Raw genomic sequence first — 19,307 nt, 5'->3', positions numbered from 1 at the left:
TAATGTTGGATAAAGATTACTCTATCTACCTTTGTTAAAACGACACAGGAATGTGAGAAAAATACCGGGGAGCCAGAAGAGGCTGCATCTCAGCATCAGGTGGATCCAAAATTGTTCTCCTCAGCTGTCAGGAGGGAGGGGATTGAGAGCTGAGGCTCTCAATCTGAGTATCTGCTTTGCTTACCCCTTTGCCTTCAGGGCTCCACCCTCATTCATCCCATGAACTACCAGAGATGATGATAAACTGCTCTGCCCCACCGAATTTTATTGGTTTGGGACACAAAACTGACTTTAAAAGGTTAATTAGTATTACTGCTACAAGGAATCAGTTCATGAAAAGCTATACTGCATTAAAAACTAGCAGGCTTACATTATTTATGGAAAACAGCTGTCCACAATGTCTGCTAAAGCTTCATTTCTTCCCATTTCCCTTCTCTCTATCTGGCACTTAATTATAATTTCTAGAAGTTGGTGTACTTTTTAGCTATAATCACAATTTCTGATCATATAGTTGGTGATGCAAACAGTGGTACCTAATGACTCCCTAGGCTTCAAATTATATTGAAAAACAGTGAGCAATATCTAAGGGGTACCAACAACACTAATACTCCTTAGAATTTTTCATTTAATTCTTTGAAGGAAAAAAACTTGTAATTATGAAAGTTTGAAATCCTCTTTATATAATATTTCTAAGGGAAAGATAAGAATTGTGTTTTCCTGAAAATCCTGTAAGAACAAATGATGTGCTCCAACAAGTTTCTCATTACCATGGTGACTTCTCTTCTTTTAAGTTCAACAAATCATTCTTAATACTTGATAGATGTTTAGACGGAGTCAACACTTAGAGTCTGCATCTAAAAAATAAAAATCAAAGCCTCACAAAACATTGACACAAGGAATTAAATTTTACAAAACTGGCTAGCTTTGGGCCCACTGGGGATGAGGGGGAGGATTTATAGGTATTTCAGTAGTACTTAGTGATTCTTTATTAGCCATATGGAAATGCTAAAAGTTTTACAACCAGAATTCTGTAGTTTTAATTTGTGGCAAATATCCTTGGACTAAGTCCCACTGAGCTTCTCAAATATTTCAACTATGACAAGCTTCAAATTTTTTTCAGAAAATGTGACTTGTTCATATCTCACGTTGGAAAACTGTTTGATTTGTTTATACTACAAATCAGAGAAGCAAGTCATCTCTTATTTTGTGATGAATTGTTTTTGTCATGTGTTTTCCTGTGACTTTGGAGATCCTAGAGATTTCTACAAACAATGACTTTTAGCCTAATCTAGTGACAATGAGATGAACACAATAAGAATTTTAAATAAAGTCAGTGTCTCACGACAGAATCCTATCAATCTAGAGAAATGAGAAAATGGGGTAAGTAGATAAGAAAATCTAACTTCCTACTGTTGGAAAATAAACTATTTGAAGATCATGATATAAGTAATATGAATACCAACTCAACCATACTCTGTATTTTTTCTTTAACATTACATACTTTATTGCTTCCATTAATTGAATGTTCTAAGATTCCATTGAATTTACCAATCTATATTGTTTTAATTAAGCATATTGGTATTAATTTGCAGTCATTTATAGGTGACCAATACAAATTTTTTTTTCACTTATTTTGGCAAAAGATAGATAATTCTGGACTCAAAGATCTCTAGGCACTGTTCCTGGTCATAACAGGTATTCAAGAAACATTGGTTCCCATTTCTGTACCTAACACCTTCTACACATTACAGGAAGAAAAACATGTGATCTTTGAAGAACTTAGTCTAGAGAATAAATACATGAAAAGGAGGGAAAATAGAAAAATTACATGCTGAGAAATGTGTACTGCTTGAGAACTCCTTAAGCAACAAAAGTGTTATCGCTGTTAAAAGCAGACAGGTGAGGTTACCTGAGAAGAAACCCATGCCTTGATGTTAATCTCTTTAATATGGGGTAGGTCCTTAGGTACAAAACAGATGTGGACTTCTTGGTTTCTGTTACTCTTAATTTAACTGGCTAAATCAGTAATACGACTTTGCTTTTAGCCAGTTATACTAGACAGATATTTTATTGAGTACTCTTTGAATTTAGAAAAACAAAGGTTCTAAAATATGCCCAGTGATGTAGGAACTATATGCAGTTGGAAGGACCCTTTGCAAAAAACTCTGAGGAATCTTGTAGATTCCTTACAATGTGTTTGGTATTTGCTACCTGGGTTACATTCGTACTAAAATACTTTCTTCATAGGAATAATCTTAGAGTTAAATAATTTTCTATTAGCCTTTTAACTACCTCCTCTCTATAAGTTTTAAGAAAATTCATTTAAATTAATTTTAGTATGTGAGATTGTAAGCAGAAGGCCCCGTAGATTTTGGATCTGTGGTAGCATGGGAAATTTTCTTTTTTTTTTTAATAAGCCTTATTTTAGAAAAACAAATCTCTAGCTAGCTAGCTACATAGACAGATAGAAGTAGACAGAGATATAGATATAGATATGGAGTAGACTCTAATATGTCTCTTTGTATATCTATGAGGAAAAGTAATTCTTAGTCTAATTCCTATGGAAATTAGACATTAGAATAAATGCTAATATACCTAGCACGGTTCTCTACTCTGCAGGTGCCCATAAGCTCTTGATTTTTTATTCATTAATTCTTCACTTAACCACCCAGGATTTATTAAACATTCTGTGCCAGGCACTCTGCTGGGTGTTAGAGATATAAAGATAAGTAAGACTTGGTCCCTGTATTTAAAGACTCACAAACATCCTAAGGCTAGCTCCCATTCCTTAAGTCATGTGTATAGAAGTATAGAGAAATCATTATGATTATATAATTAATCAGTCCTATAAACCATATTTTAAAATCCTAACCTCATAAATGCTGACCCATAACAGAGGTTCCTCATAACTAGCTGTAAAACCATAAACAAGTCCTTTAATTTCTCAATGCATTAAGAAGTTTGATTTGTAAAACGTGGTACTGAAACTAAAATCCCTTTTCTATTTGTAGGATTGGGCTGAGAGTGAGTATTGATTGAATGCCATGTTGATGTGGATGAAGAGAGGAGTTGAAAGCTTGTCGGTTAACCAACAGAAAAAAATTAAAGTTTGGTGGAATAAGACCAAATGGACAATGAACTGCCCACTCCCTAAACCTCCCACAGGCACATAAAGTGACTGCCAAAAAGTGCACTCTCAGTTGTCTGGGCACATGGAAATATCTGGCACAGTCTCTTATCCATTAAAATCCTAAATATATTAATTAAGAACCTTGTCTTTGGAATTGCAATACCAACTTCATGTGTTTCATGTGGCTTTAAACTGCAAAGTTGTCAGTTTATAAGCCTGCAGTCGTGCCAAGTGGAATATATAAAGTAGTCTAGTTTGTACTAGAAGTTTAATAGGATAGATGAAAATGGCCCAAGATAAGAACATGCAAAATCTAGAACATGAGAAATGCTCATTTACCCAGGATAATTTAAAATGTATACAATCAGTTAGATATAATTGTTGATGAAATTAATAAAGAATATCAAAAAGCCCATTAGGTAGATATTTGTTAATATTAAACATAGTCTTGTGACAGGAAATATCAAGAACAAGAACTGCATTTTATTCATTTTTTATTTAGATGAAACTTATGTAATTTAACTTTTCTTCATTCCATAACTGTCAGGAAGTTTAATGTAAGATTTGATGCTCATTCCTAGTAACTGGTAACTATTTGTGCTCTCCTCCTTTTCTTACATTTAATGTTATTGTTTAGTATTTGTCCCACTTTATGAATGACCATTTTTTAAGCTTTCTTAAGTCATCTTTGCAGAGGTCATATTTTATTAAAAAAAAAAAATGTGTGCCTTTGTCTCATCATAGAGCTGAACAGAGTTCCTTGGGTGGGGTAGGAGCTTAACACATATTTGCCACATTAAGTATTAATTCATTGGTGAAGGATTTCATAAATAAACCTAGAAAAAAAGATATCCACTAACATATTACATATTTTTTAAAAGCAAGTTCATCTGAGAGGAGCAACTACGTCTTGTTATCTTAAAACTTACAAAGGAAGTTTTTCTTTAAATGTAAAACATACCTCTTAATTCCAGAAAGACTGATCCTTCATTTGGCTTTTGTGCATTTTAGCCAGTCTTGGCTTTCTAAATCATGCTGAAAACAGAGCATTTGTGCCATGTTTGTTGTTAACTAAGTAATAAACCAAGAGGCTTTAGCTAATTTTTTGAGGTCATTAACACGATGCAGTTAATCACCTTAGTTAAGACATATGGACATTTAAAAAAAAAAAAAAAAAAAAAACCCGTGCAAATGGTCCTTGAAATAAGGTTAAATAGATCTAATTTATGTTAAACTTTAATTAACCATATGCACTACTGTGTGATAATGTGCATGCATATGTTGCTTACATTAATTGCTTTCATAAGTTAATTACTGCAACGCACTTTGGCTTCTGTTCTTTTAAAACTTAAAATGTTCGCGCCAGCTGTGGAAGTGATTGAAGGCAATAAATGAATGAGTAAACCATCGGTTTACTTGTTTAAATTAAATCTGCTATCTCAAGCTGTCCCGTGTCTTGATACATTAGAAAAGACATTTGGGAATCAATGGTCATGTAATTCCTATTTTAATCACTGTTAGTCATACTTAAAGTAATAGGGACATTGAACTTTTACATTTGTTGGCTAACCTCTGCTTTCTAGAGGTAACTGGGCCATAATTGACTATGGTTTACTTTTATTATAGCAGAATTGAGCTATACTTTCATATAATTAGATATTTGTCTGGTCCTTGTATAAAAGCATACAGACTCTGTCATGCCTGATGTCTTTTATTGCCCACTTTAACTGGATACTAAAGTTTGTGTTTAAAGAGATGATTTATATAGACAAAGAACTTCATCTAAAAAATAATAGAATCTATATTTTATTGAAACTAAAGTTTACTTTTTTATTACACCATTTGTCTCTCTGAATCTGTAGCATGTTGGCCAATATAGTGTGATAATAAATTACTACTAGAATACCTCATATGAAAACTTATATTTTTCTTGACTATTATTTGAATCACTTTTTTAAGAATCAAATTTCAAGACATCTGGTTAAAGATGGTGGGTTGAACACATACATTAGCCTCTGAGCCCCTTCTGAAACCACATCAAGATGAATATAAAGAGGTTTTTAAAAGATCCTAAATCACTAGGACACAAGAAATAAAAGAGAACACAAACAACCCTGGAAAGCATATGGACAAGTGGTAACTGACTTAGCAGAACCTAGAAAGTTAAATACTAAGTCAGCAGGTGGGAAAGCCAAGAAACAACCTGATTTATATTGCAGACCAAAAGGCGAGGAACTAGTGGCTTCAGGCACCTCTGGAAGTGGAAGTGAAGTGAGGCTAAAACAAAAACCTTCCTGTAAATTTCCTTAAGAGGCATTTAGACACCCAGGGCCCCTTCCCAACTCTGCATGCGAGGTAATTGCCTCACACTTTGCCTCACACTTTGGCAACAATTGGAGGAGGATTCTCTGGAAGGCCTGCCAGAGAGAGCTTCCAGATTGTAGTCCCCAAGGGCTAGAGTTGAGGGAGGAATACTGAACTGAAAACAGGCAGATAAAATGAAAGTTAATACATTACAGGTAAAGCTCTCCCTCACTTGACTCCAAAAACACCCACCAGGCACTGGAAGAGCCTTCTCTCAGGAATCTGCAGCCCAAGAATAAACACCTGACTGCATAGAAATAGGGGCAGAGGGGATGTGGGGAGTTCCTCATGAAAAGACCCAGCCAGATTGCCCTAAAGCCCATCTAGCTAACAGAGCTTCCAATTAGCTTCTACTCTTCTCACTAGTTGGCTTATCTGAGGATGGAGTTTGTAAGGTCTTAATAATAGAAACATTGAATATGAATTATAAATCTGTCGGGTGAGTGAGAGCTGGGACATGGAAAATATGTGTGTGTGTGTGTGTGCGCGCGTGTATGCATTTGTGTGATGAGCGTGGCAGGGAAATAAGGAGAAAGGGAGCTACATCCTCATCTTCCTAATAGGAAGACAATAGATGAAGCCTAACCCTGAATAACTGAGAAGCAGCAAATATGCGTCTTATTTAGATTTTCTTTTTTAAATCAGTTAGACCTGAAAGCAGTTGACTTGGGAGCAGGAAACTATGTGCCTCTCTCAATGATATGCATGTATCACTTTGACAAAAATAAACACTTAATTTAAAATTATAATAGATGCTTACATAGTTTTCGTTTTAAAAACAAACTTTAAAGAGAGTAAGAGAAAGCTGTTATTCTTTTTTAAATCAATTTCCCATACTTGTTATGTTATGACTTATTTTCATGTAGATCGTCCTGATTATCTGCTATTTTAAGACCTACATAGCCTAGGAATTAGCATTTTTGGACGCCCTGATCCTACATCATCTCATATACGTAGCTTAAAATGCATCTATATCCTGCATAAATTATATGTGGTATAAAATTAAAGGCAGTTTTTGTAATGTTGCTTTTTGAACTATTATCACTTCAAGAAACTCATCTACTTTATGACTTATTTGTTAGCATTGTCAGCTTTTCTGCGCTGTATTTTATACTAAAACTGTTTCTCAAAATGCCTGAAAAATGTTTCTTGAAAATTCTTTTAGCATTGTCTTTCTCAACTAAGAATATATCTGCCAATTGACTATGACTTTTATAAAACATTAATTATGTTGCTTTAAAACAGGTTTGAACATGAAAAACAAATTCAATGTCGTTCTTGAGTAATAACCCTCAAGAAAACAAGACAGGAGAAAAATCTGAATTTTTTAAAAGCCAATATATTTTGTAGTATGATAAATTAAAATCACCTTCAGATGCTCAGATTAAAAAAAATCTGGACAGAACTTAACATGTTAAGGATTTAAAAGTTTTAATTACATTAGGATTTACCTTAAGAGATTTTATGATAACTATAGGTAAGAGGCAAAAGGAGCCCCATGAGATTAGCCTTTCCTGGCCGGAATGTTTTATCTCTTTGCATCTGATTAGTTTCTATCATCTGTTGAAGGATTATGCCTTTGCTTCTGGCAGGATACCATCCATAATTCTTACAGGATGAACTTCCCAGTCTGTTAGCAGTGGAGGGGATGAGGGAGGTTAGGAGTCAGGACCCTTTTTCTTCTGGAGATTTGTACCTTGCTTCTAACCACATCATGTTAGCTCAGTCTCCACTGTGAGTACTGATTAATGATCTGTCATCTGTCACAGGTAATTAATTCTACTTGATTGTTTCCATTAGCTCTAGTGAGTTGACCATTACTTATCTTCCACTCCATAAATCTTAATCTTGAGATCTTTAAAAAGTAAGTAAAAATCATGCTGCAAAAATATGATGTATAAATCAATTGCATTTCTTTGAATTATAAATTGCTACTTTCTTTAATTTGATTACATTGAGGTCGTGTGTCTCCTAATAATAATAGTAGCTGTTTGATAGAGGATTTTACAGTTGACCTTTGCATTCACAAATACTGACTTATCATTACTATAAGCCAGTCATTATTCTAGTTTTAGGCAAGGTCCCTGATCTCATAGAATCTCTTTCTTGAAAGAGGCTATACAAACAATAAACAAGCAAATAAATGTAATTAAACAAGTAAACAAATAAATGTATACCATCTCTGAGCCCAGGAGTTAAAGGCTGCAGTGAGCTATGATCACACTACTACACTCCAGCCTGGGCAACAAAGGGAGATGCTATCTGTAAATAATAATAATAATAATAAGCGATAAAAACTGGGTGTTTAAGGAATAAAGGCATGTCAGAGGCATGAAGATCCTACTTTAGTTTGAGTTACGGGGTTTCTCTGAGGAGGTAACATTTGAAATGAAGGCAGATAATCTGCTGAACATATGTGTAGGGACAGAGTGTTCCATGCAGAGCCAACAGAAAGGCCCTAAATTAATTATGGCAACCTATATATCTCAATGATGATGGTGATGATTGATGATGACAACAATGATAATGGTAAGAAGGAAGATAATGTTGATGATGGTGGTGGTGGTAATGATGATAATGGTGACGATGGTGGTGATGACAGTGGTGATAGTGTGATAACAGTGGTGGTGGTGGTGGTGATATCCTACATTTGTAAGTGTAGCTCAATAAAACTAAACAAAATGCCCATGGTCACACAATTAGTAAATTATATAGATCTCCAAACAAAATTACTTAGTGACAGTGAGATTTCTAAGGTGATCTGAACTTTGGCCTTTGGCTGTTATATCAGAAGTGCTTTAGATAATTGCCATATCTTTGCAGGAATCCCCTAATTTCAAAACTCATCTTTAAGTGTTTCCCAAATTGTAGGGACTAATCCTGTGCTAAAGGATCCTAGTACTCCATTTTGGTAACAGGAGGCTCTTTCTCTTTTGTCTGGGCTCTCATGGCCTGTATAGCTCAGCTATGTTTTTTCATTCCACTGATCAACAATGTCAGTCAACTCCAAAAGCTTGGTTTTAAGCATCTCACTTCTTATTCTTGCAACACTCACTTTAGTGTCCCCAATCCCACTGAATCTTTGGCCCATTGAAACCTCGAATACAGTGACACTGACAATACTCATCACCTCACTCAGGTACTCACTTTCTTCTTTTAACTAGTATAAATTCCATGTACCTTCACTATGACACTCCCTTGCAATGAATCCCCTTTCTCAACAAAACTTCCAGCTTTAACTAAATCCATATATTGGCCTTGTCCTATGGTTGTTTTTTGGTTTTTGTTTTTTTTTTTTCTGAGACGGAGTTTCGCTCTTGTCACCTAGGCTGGAGTGCAATGGCGTGATCTCGGCTCACGGCAACCTCCGCCTCCCAGGTTCAAGTGATTCTCTTGCCTCAGCCTCCCGAGTAGCTGGGATTACAGGCACTCTCTACCACACCCAGGTAATTTTTGTATTTTTAGTAGAAATGGGGTTTCACCACGTTTTCCAGGCTAGTATCAAACTCCTGACCTCAGGTGATCCACCCGCCTCAGCCTCCCAAAGTGCTGGCATTACAGGCATGAGCCACCACACCGGCCAGCCTTGTCCTATCTTTGTCTTGTGCCTGAGAAACTAAACATAGGGAAAATCACCTAATCATGCTGACTGGTATCCCTTTAAATTTGTGACCATGTGTCTCAAATGGGTCCTCATTCCCCTGCTAAGTGTACTTACAGCACTCAGAAGCAGCTGCATCAAATCTTCTCTTCTTTGCATGATTAGGCGTTTCCTTTCTCTTGCATCATTCTCACCAGCTTTTTGACATGATCTAATATATCCCTTTAAAGACAAAACAAACACCTTGGCTCTCTTATCCCCTTCCAGCTTATGCCTATTTCTCTGTTCTGCTTCATAGCAAACTTCTCAAAGGGATGGTCTCCACTTCCTTCATCTCCCATTCACCCTAATTCATTCCTACTGAGTTTCCACTCTCGTCTTCTCAATGAAACTGTTTTTGCCAAATTCAAAATCCTCACTGTACCAAATTCAATGGCATCTCATCTGCCCTCCTCTCACTCTACCTCAAAGCAGTATTCTATGCTTTGGATCCAGCATTCCAGATCAGCCTCCTTGAAATTTTCTTCTCTTGCATTTTAAGACTCTACACTCTCCAGGTTTTCTCTTCTCTCCTAGGAGAACCCTTCTCAGCCTTCTTAATAATCTCCCTTAAATTGTCTCAGTCAGCGCTGTGTCTTCAAATCCCATCTCTTCTGATAATGCCCTTTTTTATTTGCTTCTCTGATCTCCAGACTCACAACTAGAAGCCTCTTTGACATTTCCACTTACTTGTCTGAGAGTCTTCTCAACCTTGGCACAGCCAAAACAGAGTCAACCAGAGTCTTGATGTCACCAAAAAAATCAGAGAATTTCCCTAATCATCTCATCTGAAATAACCTACCCACCTATTCTCTATCCCCATTTTCATTTTTGTTTTCTTCATGTCACTATCAGAAAGTTTTACTCACTTTTTTATTTTCTTGTGCCTGTTCTACTTTCCCACCAGAATGGAAGTTCTGTGGGGGTAAGGAGCTCATCTGACTTATTCTGGCTTTAGTCTCAGAGCACAAATATGATGCCTGATTCATAGCAAACACCCAGCAAATATTTATTATAAAATTAATTAGAAAATGAATGAAAGAAAAATTAAACCCTTCAACTTTAACATTAAATTTAATTCAAAGATCTAAGTGAGGGGTTTTCCTAAAATAAGGGAAGGTAGCATAGAATTAGATGTTGTATGAAAATGCATCACATGCAAAGCTTTAAATATATAAATTTATCATTTTTCCAATCTCTTACAACTGAAATTATAACCACAGAAAATATTATATTTTGTATTCTATAATTTAGTTACCTGATTTTTAAAATTAATTTATCTACTTAACTCATTAAAATATAAATTCTGTAACAAATTCTTGGCTTTTGTCAAAATCTTTTTCTTGCCTCCCTCTTCCTCAACTTAAATTTCCACACGTAATTCAATTTCTCTGAGCCTTGGTTTTCTCATCTTTGGGCTTGATGACTTCCAGTTTTCAAATTCTCTGACTCTGTCTTAACATTATCATCATACAGATGTGTTCTTGTTCATGGATTTGCTTGTCTCTGTAATTTGCTCACATTTTCATTTGTGTATTTTGCATAATTGAGATAGAACTGCGGCTGTAACTGTAACTGGAGCTATACGCGTCTCCAGAGAGCTGAGAGTACAAACAAAATAGCTAACTTATAAAAACAACTATTCATATTGATAAATTACACATACGAGCTGAGGATTTAAAAGAGTAAAGTAAAATTTTATTGTAGTAATTTACAAATAATGCTCTATAAAAAGGAATTAGTGCTTTACGAACCCAGAGATGCTTTAAAATTCTTCAATAGTCACTCTCTCCTCAATTTTTTTGGATATCCAGGGAAAGCGGGACTTACTCCTGTATGATATTCTGTAAGTCCTGGACAAATTCAGCTGCCAACTGAAGTCCATTTTACTTCAGGCAAGGAACTATGTCTTCCTTTGCTTGAACCAGCAAGAATCTGCCCTGAGGGACAGATAACAAACCTTCACAGGCATGCACCCACCAGAACCACATTTAAAGGAAAGTTATGCTTGCCTCTACCACGGAAGCATACGTCTGTAAAATATAGCACACATTACCAAAATAAATATAATTTTGATCGTTAAAGTATGTTTCAATAAAAAGTAATTTCCTTTTCTTCTGTAAGCTTTTTAATAATTCTTTCCCATATCAATTTGGCTATGTAAAAGCAGGTGAATTGTGCATCCTCTCCCAAAATGAAGAACAAAATTGAACAACCAGCCACACAAAGAAGTCCTCAGAAAGCTGCGTGCTCTCAAATTTGCCAATTAACAAGAGAAAAAATGTGTTACTCTTTTCAGTTCTCTGTTATTATGCATGTGCCAACCTCGTTTTAAAATAAAATTTTTTTTATTTTACTTCATCAAATCAATTCAGGGTTAAAGATAATGGGAGTTTTTATTTAACTTCTACATAAAAGTCCAAATATATTTATGTAGACCCCAAGTTTTCTCAATAGTCTATCACCCTAATTTGACCATGATGGAGTTAATACTGGCTATGTAGTCAAAAGGCATAGCTTTATCACTTACAATTGGGAAATTTGAGCATATCACTCACTCTTTCTAAGTCTGTTTTATCATTTTCAAAAAGTATCACCCTGCCCTAACCACCTTACAAGGTTTTTCTCATGAAATGAGATGATGCCAGATTAAAATACTTGGCGTACAAATGAAAAGTTGGAAATCATGAGTAGAGAGCGCTATGTCCCTAGGAACTAATTAATTCATTACTTAAGACATTAATTTAATAAACTAAAGCATTTCCTGAGGCACTGGGGCTTCAAGAATAAGTAGGACAAAAGCATAGATTCATGGTTGCCTAAGCCGGGGAGTAGGGATGAGAGTGGAGGCAAATGATCAGGGGACTTATATTTGGAGTGATAGAAATGATTTCATAAGATGTGGTACTAGTTGCACAATTCTGTAAATGTACTAATATCAAAAAATTGTGCATTTATTTATGTATTTATTTATTTATTTTCTGGAGATGGAGTCTCGCTTTGTCACCCAGGCTGGATTGCAGTGGCATGATCTCGGCTCACTGCAACCTGCAACTCCCAGGTTCAAGCAATTTTCCTGCCTCAGCCTCCCGAGTAGCTGGGACTACAGGCATGCACCACCACACCCGGCTAATTCTTGTATTTTTTTTTAGTGGAGATGGAGTTTCACAATGTTGGTTAGGCTGGTCTCGAACTCCTGACCTCAAGCAATCTACCTGCCTTGGCCTCCCAAAGTGCTGGGGTTATAGGCATGAGCCACCACACCTGGCAAATTGTACAATTAAAACCAATGAATTTTATGGTTTGTATATTATACCTCAAGAAAGCTTTTTTAAAAACATAAAGCATGGTTCCTACCATCAAGAAGGTTATAGTCAAATAGGGAAAACTGACATATAAACAAAAGAAGGCTACAGTATGCTACAGAAATACGGATGTTGTTGTTGGCCTCAAGTTATACATAATTGAAACTTCAAGTGATTTAAGTATTTTAAAAGAAACGTTAAATACTTCTAACATTAGTAATACTGTTTCAGACCCAGAACAGATTTTGTGCTCTATTGTAAGACATACAACATCTAAAACTTGCAAAAACTCATTAACCCTGTACCACACTTGTCATATATGAGACTGTATTTTAAGAAACAAGGCCTTGACATGTCTGGAAATGTTGCCAATATTGTCAATTTGATGTTCGTTGAGCATTACAGAACCCTCAGTGCTTTTGGCGAGCGGGTGGAAGCTGGGTTGAGGAGGAGCGGCTGGGCCTTGGCACACTTGATTGCTTGAACCCAGTCCCTCAGGGACACTAGCTGGCAGGGCTCCCGGATCATCACAAAGCAAGCAAGACAGAAGGGGTAGTTCAGAGCGGAGACTGCCAACCCACCACAGCTGGGGGCTCTGCTTCCACTCAGAGTGAGTCTGCAATTCCAGCCCATGCGTTCTTTCTCCAGAGACACTTTTCTGCTTTAGGGAAATGTAAAGGACACCCTTACTCTGGGTTTGAAATTGGATTTCCAACTCTGTCAAGCATCTTTTTTTGCCAGAAGTTGTCCTAGTTTAAATCCTAAGGTTCCAAACTTTTTCTTCAACTTACAAACAGGTCCTCCTTGGAGAGAGATCTTTCCACTAAGCACCTGCCTCCCTGAACATGTATCGTATATTGTTTTCTTCCAGTCTATTCCATACACCTCAGAGGAGAAATGCTTCATGTACGCTTCCCCACTGATTAATTTAAGCAGTCTTTCATTCACTCAACAAATACTTTTCAGGCCTTATTATTTACTCAAACTTGATGCAAGCCAGAGAGTATCTCCAGTACAGACCACATAAACCTACCTGCACATCTCCCAACTAGGCTGGTATTTGGCCCCTGGGTGCCCCACGAGCACGTGTTCCCTTAGCATAGAGTAGGCATTTCTTTCTTTTCACGTCTATAGAAAATGAGTGAAATGTAAAAATGAGAAGAAATATTGATAGCAACAATCATTTACCCATTGGTTTTCTCTGTTTTGTAACTAAATGTGAAGGCAGCACATAAAAAATGTTTATTTTCCATGGTGTCTTTCTCTCTGAGTCATTTTAAGGTCGGAAAGAAATATTCATTCTTCTTAAAATGCCTCTCTGGGCCTTAGTTTTCTCTCTTATAAAATGAGGTTGTTGTATTCATGACCTCAAAGCACTTTAAGCTTGAACATTCTTTGATGTTCTGAATCATACCTAAAATTCAGCCCTTTATTTCCCAGTGAGAGGTAGAGACTTGAAGCAGAATCAGAAAGGGCCTGCCTATTCCCAAAAAGAAGATTTAATAATTTGACAATGTCTACCAAAGGAAACTGAGTCATTATGCATTATTATCATTATGCATTATTATTGAGATGGTTATTATTTCAGCCAAATTATTAACATTTCAGCAGGAAACTTTTTTGCCTGGCTCTGATATTTGTTTTCACGCACAGGATGGGTGTTGCCTAACCTGGCCTGAATCTTATCTGACTGGAGAGTCTCCCCAGCCAGTCATGTCCAGTCACTGGTGATGCGATCACTGGGACAATAGGAAGACAGGCCAGGTGTGACTAGGATTCTGGGATGCTACCAGCTGTCAGTCAACACTACCAGATGGGGGCAGAGATGGCTTTAATGTGTATGTCCTAGTAAACCGTTTTAGTCAGAATAATAAAGACCGCTCAGACAAATCACTTCAATTGCTTAATAATCTGCTTGCTCTACAAAGAAGCAGTATCAGGTAGCAATTAAGCACAAGGATTCTGAATTTGAGTCTACCTGTATTTGAGTCATGGCTTCCGCACATACTAGCTCTGTAACTCTTAGCCTTAGTGTTCCCTATTGGTAAAGGGGGAATAACAGTAAAGTTGTTTTAAGGATTAAATAAGGTAATACATGCAAAGTATTTAGAGAAATAGCTGGCACAGATAATCTGTGTTAATTATCTGTATGCTATGACTCCCTGTGGGAAAAAAAATTTAAATTAAAATAAAGTCAGAAAGGAAAAAAAAATTTAGATGAGTGGAAAAAAATACAGCATAATATGAAGGACATTAGTGTCTAGTGGGGTCTTATTGAACAAAGATTCAGAAATCCCTGTTCCATAAGACGGTCATCGAACTGAAATGTTTATAAAGTAACTAGACTAAGATAGATCTCAGTGAGTATTAATTCCCTTTCCCTGTCTAATATCCTCAATTTTATTTCTTTTGCCTTCTTTTTGCATTTATTTTTCTGTTTATTTTTTAACCTTGCTTCCTTCTATCTTCATGCATAGGATGGGTGTTGCCTAACCTGGCCTGAATCTTATCTGTCTGGAGAGACTCCCCAGCCCTGCTCATCTTCTTTCCTTCCTTCCTTCGTTCTTTCCTCCCTTCCTTCCTTCTTTCCTTCCTTCCTTATTTTCTTCCTTCCTTCTTTCCTCCCTTCCTTCCTTCTGTCCTTCCTTCCTTCCTTCTTTCCTCCCTTCCTTCCACCTTTCCTCCCTCCCTTCCTTCCTTCCTTCATTCATTTCTTCCTCCTTCCCTCCCTCCCTTCCTGCCTCCCTTCCTTCCTTCCTCCTTCCCTCTTTCCCTCCCTCCCTTCCTTCCTTCCTTTCCTTCCTTTCTTCCTCCCCTCCTTCCTCTCTTCCCCACCCCCACCTCCCTCCCCATCTCTTTCTTTCTTTCTTTCTTTTCTCTCTCAACTACTGAATGCTAGTTTCCTTCTCCATGCCAGGCACTCTGTGGATCCTTGAGATAAAGCTGGGAAACAAACCAACATTGTTCTGACCCTCTTACAGTCTAATGCAGGGAAAAGTTAGTCATTAGATTACCTCACTCATGAATGTGTAAATACAACTTTAGATAAGTGTTCTGAGCAAACACAATGTTGTTTTGTAAGGGCATATGTCTGAAACACCATGCCTATGAGAAGCTGTGAGAGAGCTTACCCAGCCCATAGGAGGAGAAGAGCATTTTCTGCTAAAGCAGTAACTCCTACAGAGAACCTGTGACCAGAGCTGCCGCTTTAAGAATATGACTGAGGCCGGGCGCGGTGGCTCAAGCCTGTAATCCCAGCACTTTGGGAGGCCGAGACGGGCGGATCACGAGGTCAGGAGATCGAGACCATCCTGGTTAACACGGTGAAACCCCGTCTCTACTAAAAAATACAAAAAATTAGCCGGGCGCGGTGGTGGGCGCCTGTAGTCCCAGCTACTCGGGAGGCTGAGGCAGGAGAATGGCGTGAACCCGGGAGGCGGAGCTTGCAGTGAGCTGAGATCCGGCCACTGCACTCCAGCCCGGGCGACAGAGCGAGACTCTGTCTCAAAAAAAACAAAAAAACAAACAAAAAAAAAAAGAATATGACTGAAGCTCAGGGAGGCAGGTAACAGAGGTGCTAAGGCTCTCTACTGAAGAGATTTCAGAGAAATAGAACAATATCTAGCAAAAAGTTGCTTTGCCTTATATATAACCAAACAGTATTTTATGATTTATTTCTAAATAAAAGTTTCTTTTTCATTTATAGAATAGCGCATTTTAAATATGTAACTGTTATTCACTGACCTGGAGTATCCAAATTAAACCTATTTCTCTTATTCTGCATAAATTAATGATAATATTATTATCAGTAGTTGCCCCATACATAGCCAAACATGCGTCGAGAATGGTATGATTACTCTGTGTAAAAATTGAGAAGTGGAATCATTCTTGACACCTTGGCTCCGTACCTGCCAACTAGACATCCAAAAGAGGCTCAAAAATATATGCTACAGATAAAAAATTAAAGAGACTGACAGATAAAAGAATTAAAGAAAGCATAACCTCAGTGGCAGAGAAATTCTGCTTTCAGTATACTAATTGCCTTTTAACTTTTCAGATTATTTTGGGAAAATTTGAATACAGAAGTGAAGCTTCAAAAATATCTGAGCCTTCTGAGGAGAAATACAAGTTTATTTAATAGTTTTTCCTCCCGTGTTCACTGTGATGCTATGGGGACTCTAAGGTGATATGGAATGACTGCAGTAGGGGCAGTGTCTAAACCTAACATGTCCGGTTTAATTTGCCACAAATTTATCACTTTGACCTTGGCCTGCATCTGTCTGGATAAGCGTATCTGGCTGATTTCAGGAAGAAAAATGGCTGTAGTTTTTAATGAAAAATCACCTTTTTGAAGTTTGTCTTTCACTTTATACTGTATTTGGCATACTTGGCTAGATTTCACAAACTGTTTAAACTTACAAAGCTGAACTGCTCTGAGGGGAGATTTGGAAATTAAATAATTGATTTTTTTATCCTTTTCATGATCATTCCATTGATGCAACTAAAGGCAATTCACCATTAAAACAAACACAATTTCTGTTTATTTGCTACTTAAATGTAGCCTGCACTGTTAGTGATACATGTTATTTTCTCACCCTTTTTTAAATTAAATGTATGGTTCAACCATTTTTCAAAAGCGTCAGCCTCTTATACTGTCACTGACAGATGATTGTGCTCTTCCTTGTGCCATAGAGAATCTGCATAAATATATCCTAAACTACAAGCTATTGTTGAGGATCTACCACTTCAGATGGGGAATTGAACATAAAGAATTTGCTAATGTCAAATGAATGCAAAGCTGGTCTCTCTGTGATGAGGCTTATTTTTAGTTACTAACAATTCTTGAAGCCTAAATTACAGAAAATAGCAATCATTTTCTAGTGCATTGGCTCTTAAAATTAATCAGGCAACTGGGTGGATAATAGCATATTTTTATTAATAACCTACAGAAACACCTGTACTTATTCATTAGAAATCTTCGAAATGATATTCTAGTCAAGAAGTGTGAAATTATCATTTGAAAATTATTGAATAAATTCTAGGAGTAGTTTATTACTAAGAGTGAGTTAAATACCTTTTCAGCACATTCATTTGAGGAGATACAATGGCATAGTGGTTAAGAGCAAAAGGTACCCAGTTAGACTACCTAGATCCCAACCTTAGTTTCAATAGCTACTAGCTGTGTGATCTTGAACAAGTTACTTCTCTGGGCATCAGTTTTCTCATCTGCAAAATGGGAATGATATTGGTAACACACAATGACTGCTAAGATTTAGCTCCTACTTTGCACAAGGCACTGTTCTACATGAGCAAGAGAGAAAATGACAGATAGATATTACATGCCTAGTACTCTTCTAGGATCAATTGTTCATTTAAACTTCACAACAGCTGTATAAGGCAGAAAGTATTATTTCCCCCCTTTTACAGATAAAGACACTTGGAAACCAAGAAGATAAGCAACTTGCCTGAATTTATCAGAGAAAGTATCAGAGCCTGAATTTAGACCCAGAATGTTGAGCTCCAAAGTCTGTCTTCAGCCACTACTCTACAATGCCTGATTCACACATCAATATATGGTTGTTATTTAATGAGATGATATAGATAAACCACTTAGATCATTGCATGGTTCCAGTAAATATTCAATGAGCATTTGTTACTATTATTAGTTTATGTATTGTCTTCTTTATTGCATTAAAGACTTAACTTTCCACTAAGATTTTTTTTTATATCCTCTTTTGCCACATTTTGTGAGATTTGGTAAGATTATCTTGGGGTCAATACATAATAAAAGGCATCACACATGTTTTGTTTCTAATAATTTCATGCACCAGAGTGTTGTACAAATCAAGGTCAATTTTTTAAAAAGTATTCATTCATTTTTTCTACAAATACTTATTGAGCACCTACTACATGCCCGATATTATTTCAGGACCTATTCTAAGGCATTCAGCAGAGAACAAGACAAAGGCCTGTCTCTCACAGAAGTTACCTCCTAGTGAATCATTTTGTCATTAACTGAATTCAAACTTGAGCCTTTAATCCTGGGAAATAGTGCTATAACTAAAATTGAAATCTTCCACTGTTAAAACACTTGGGACATTAGCAGGAAGATGTTTACACAGCCCACAGCCCTCTGTGTCACTGGCCTTTCTTCATGGGCTTAAGAAAACTGCTTCAGAGAAAACCTCTGAAAAACCTACCACCAATCTATAGGAGCCTACCTCAAACCGGCAGCTGAAGGACAGAGCAAAGACATTCCAGGATCTCTGAGAACTGTATCCATAAATAAAGCCCATTCAAAAAGGATGCACTGATCATGTTTTTCTCCACTGGAACATGAGTGGATGTTTCACAAGTCACCCATTCTCCTCATTGCTGCGTGGTGAAAGCTACAAGTTCCAAAATAGATGCTGAGGGTTTCAAATTCCTGAGGACAGAATTTGATTCTTATTCCCTTAAGTTATTTTTCTCTTGCTCTCATCCTTTCAAAAAAGATTTCATATTCTGCTACTATCGATATCTCATGTGAAATAATCATATTAGTGAAGGCTTTTCATATCAGATTATATCCTTTGAACATACAAGGGAAAAGCTCATTATTATAACAATATGATCATTCAAGATGCTTTTTTTAGTCATTGTATTATTTGAAGGCAAAATGAGTTTGTAAAAAAATATAATTTCCTACAAATTTAAAGGAAAAGCATGTGCTTCTTTCTTCCTTTTCCTTTTTTTTTTTTTTTTTTCTGAGATAGAATCTTGCTTTGTCACCTATGCTGGAGTGCAGTGGCACAATCTCGGCTCACTGCAACCTCCATCTCCTGGGTTCAGGTGATTCTCCTGCCTCAGCCTCCTGAGCAGCTGTGAC

The 19,307-nt window shown here is 36.8% G+C and overlaps 1 protein-coding gene across 11 annotated transcripts in view; it reads left to right on the top strand.

Moving 5' to 3' along the window:
* Positions 1 to 19,307, top strand: part of KCNQ5 (potassium voltage-gated channel subfamily Q member 5) — a 567,701-nt gene that overhangs the window by 294,311 nt on the left and 254,083 nt on the right. Inside the window, exon 2 of one of the 11 annotated variants that reach the window (XM_065543829.1) lies at positions 8,823 to 8,940. The exons of the other annotated variants lie outside the window; for them this stretch is intronic. The gene's annotated coding sequence lies outside the window, so the exon portion shown is untranslated. The remainder of the gene's footprint in view (positions 1 to 8,822; positions 8,941 to 19,307) is intronic. 11 annotated transcript variants of the gene reach the window in all.

Source organism: Macaca fascicularis, chromosome 4 (assembly GCF_037993035.2).
Source record: "Macaca fascicularis isolate 582-1 chromosome 4, T2T-MFA8v1.1".
In the NCBI taxonomy this organism is placed as follows: Eukaryota; Metazoa; Chordata; class Mammalia; order Primates; family Cercopithecidae; genus Macaca; species Macaca fascicularis.
This window is presented reverse-complemented; position numbering and strand designations above follow the sequence as displayed.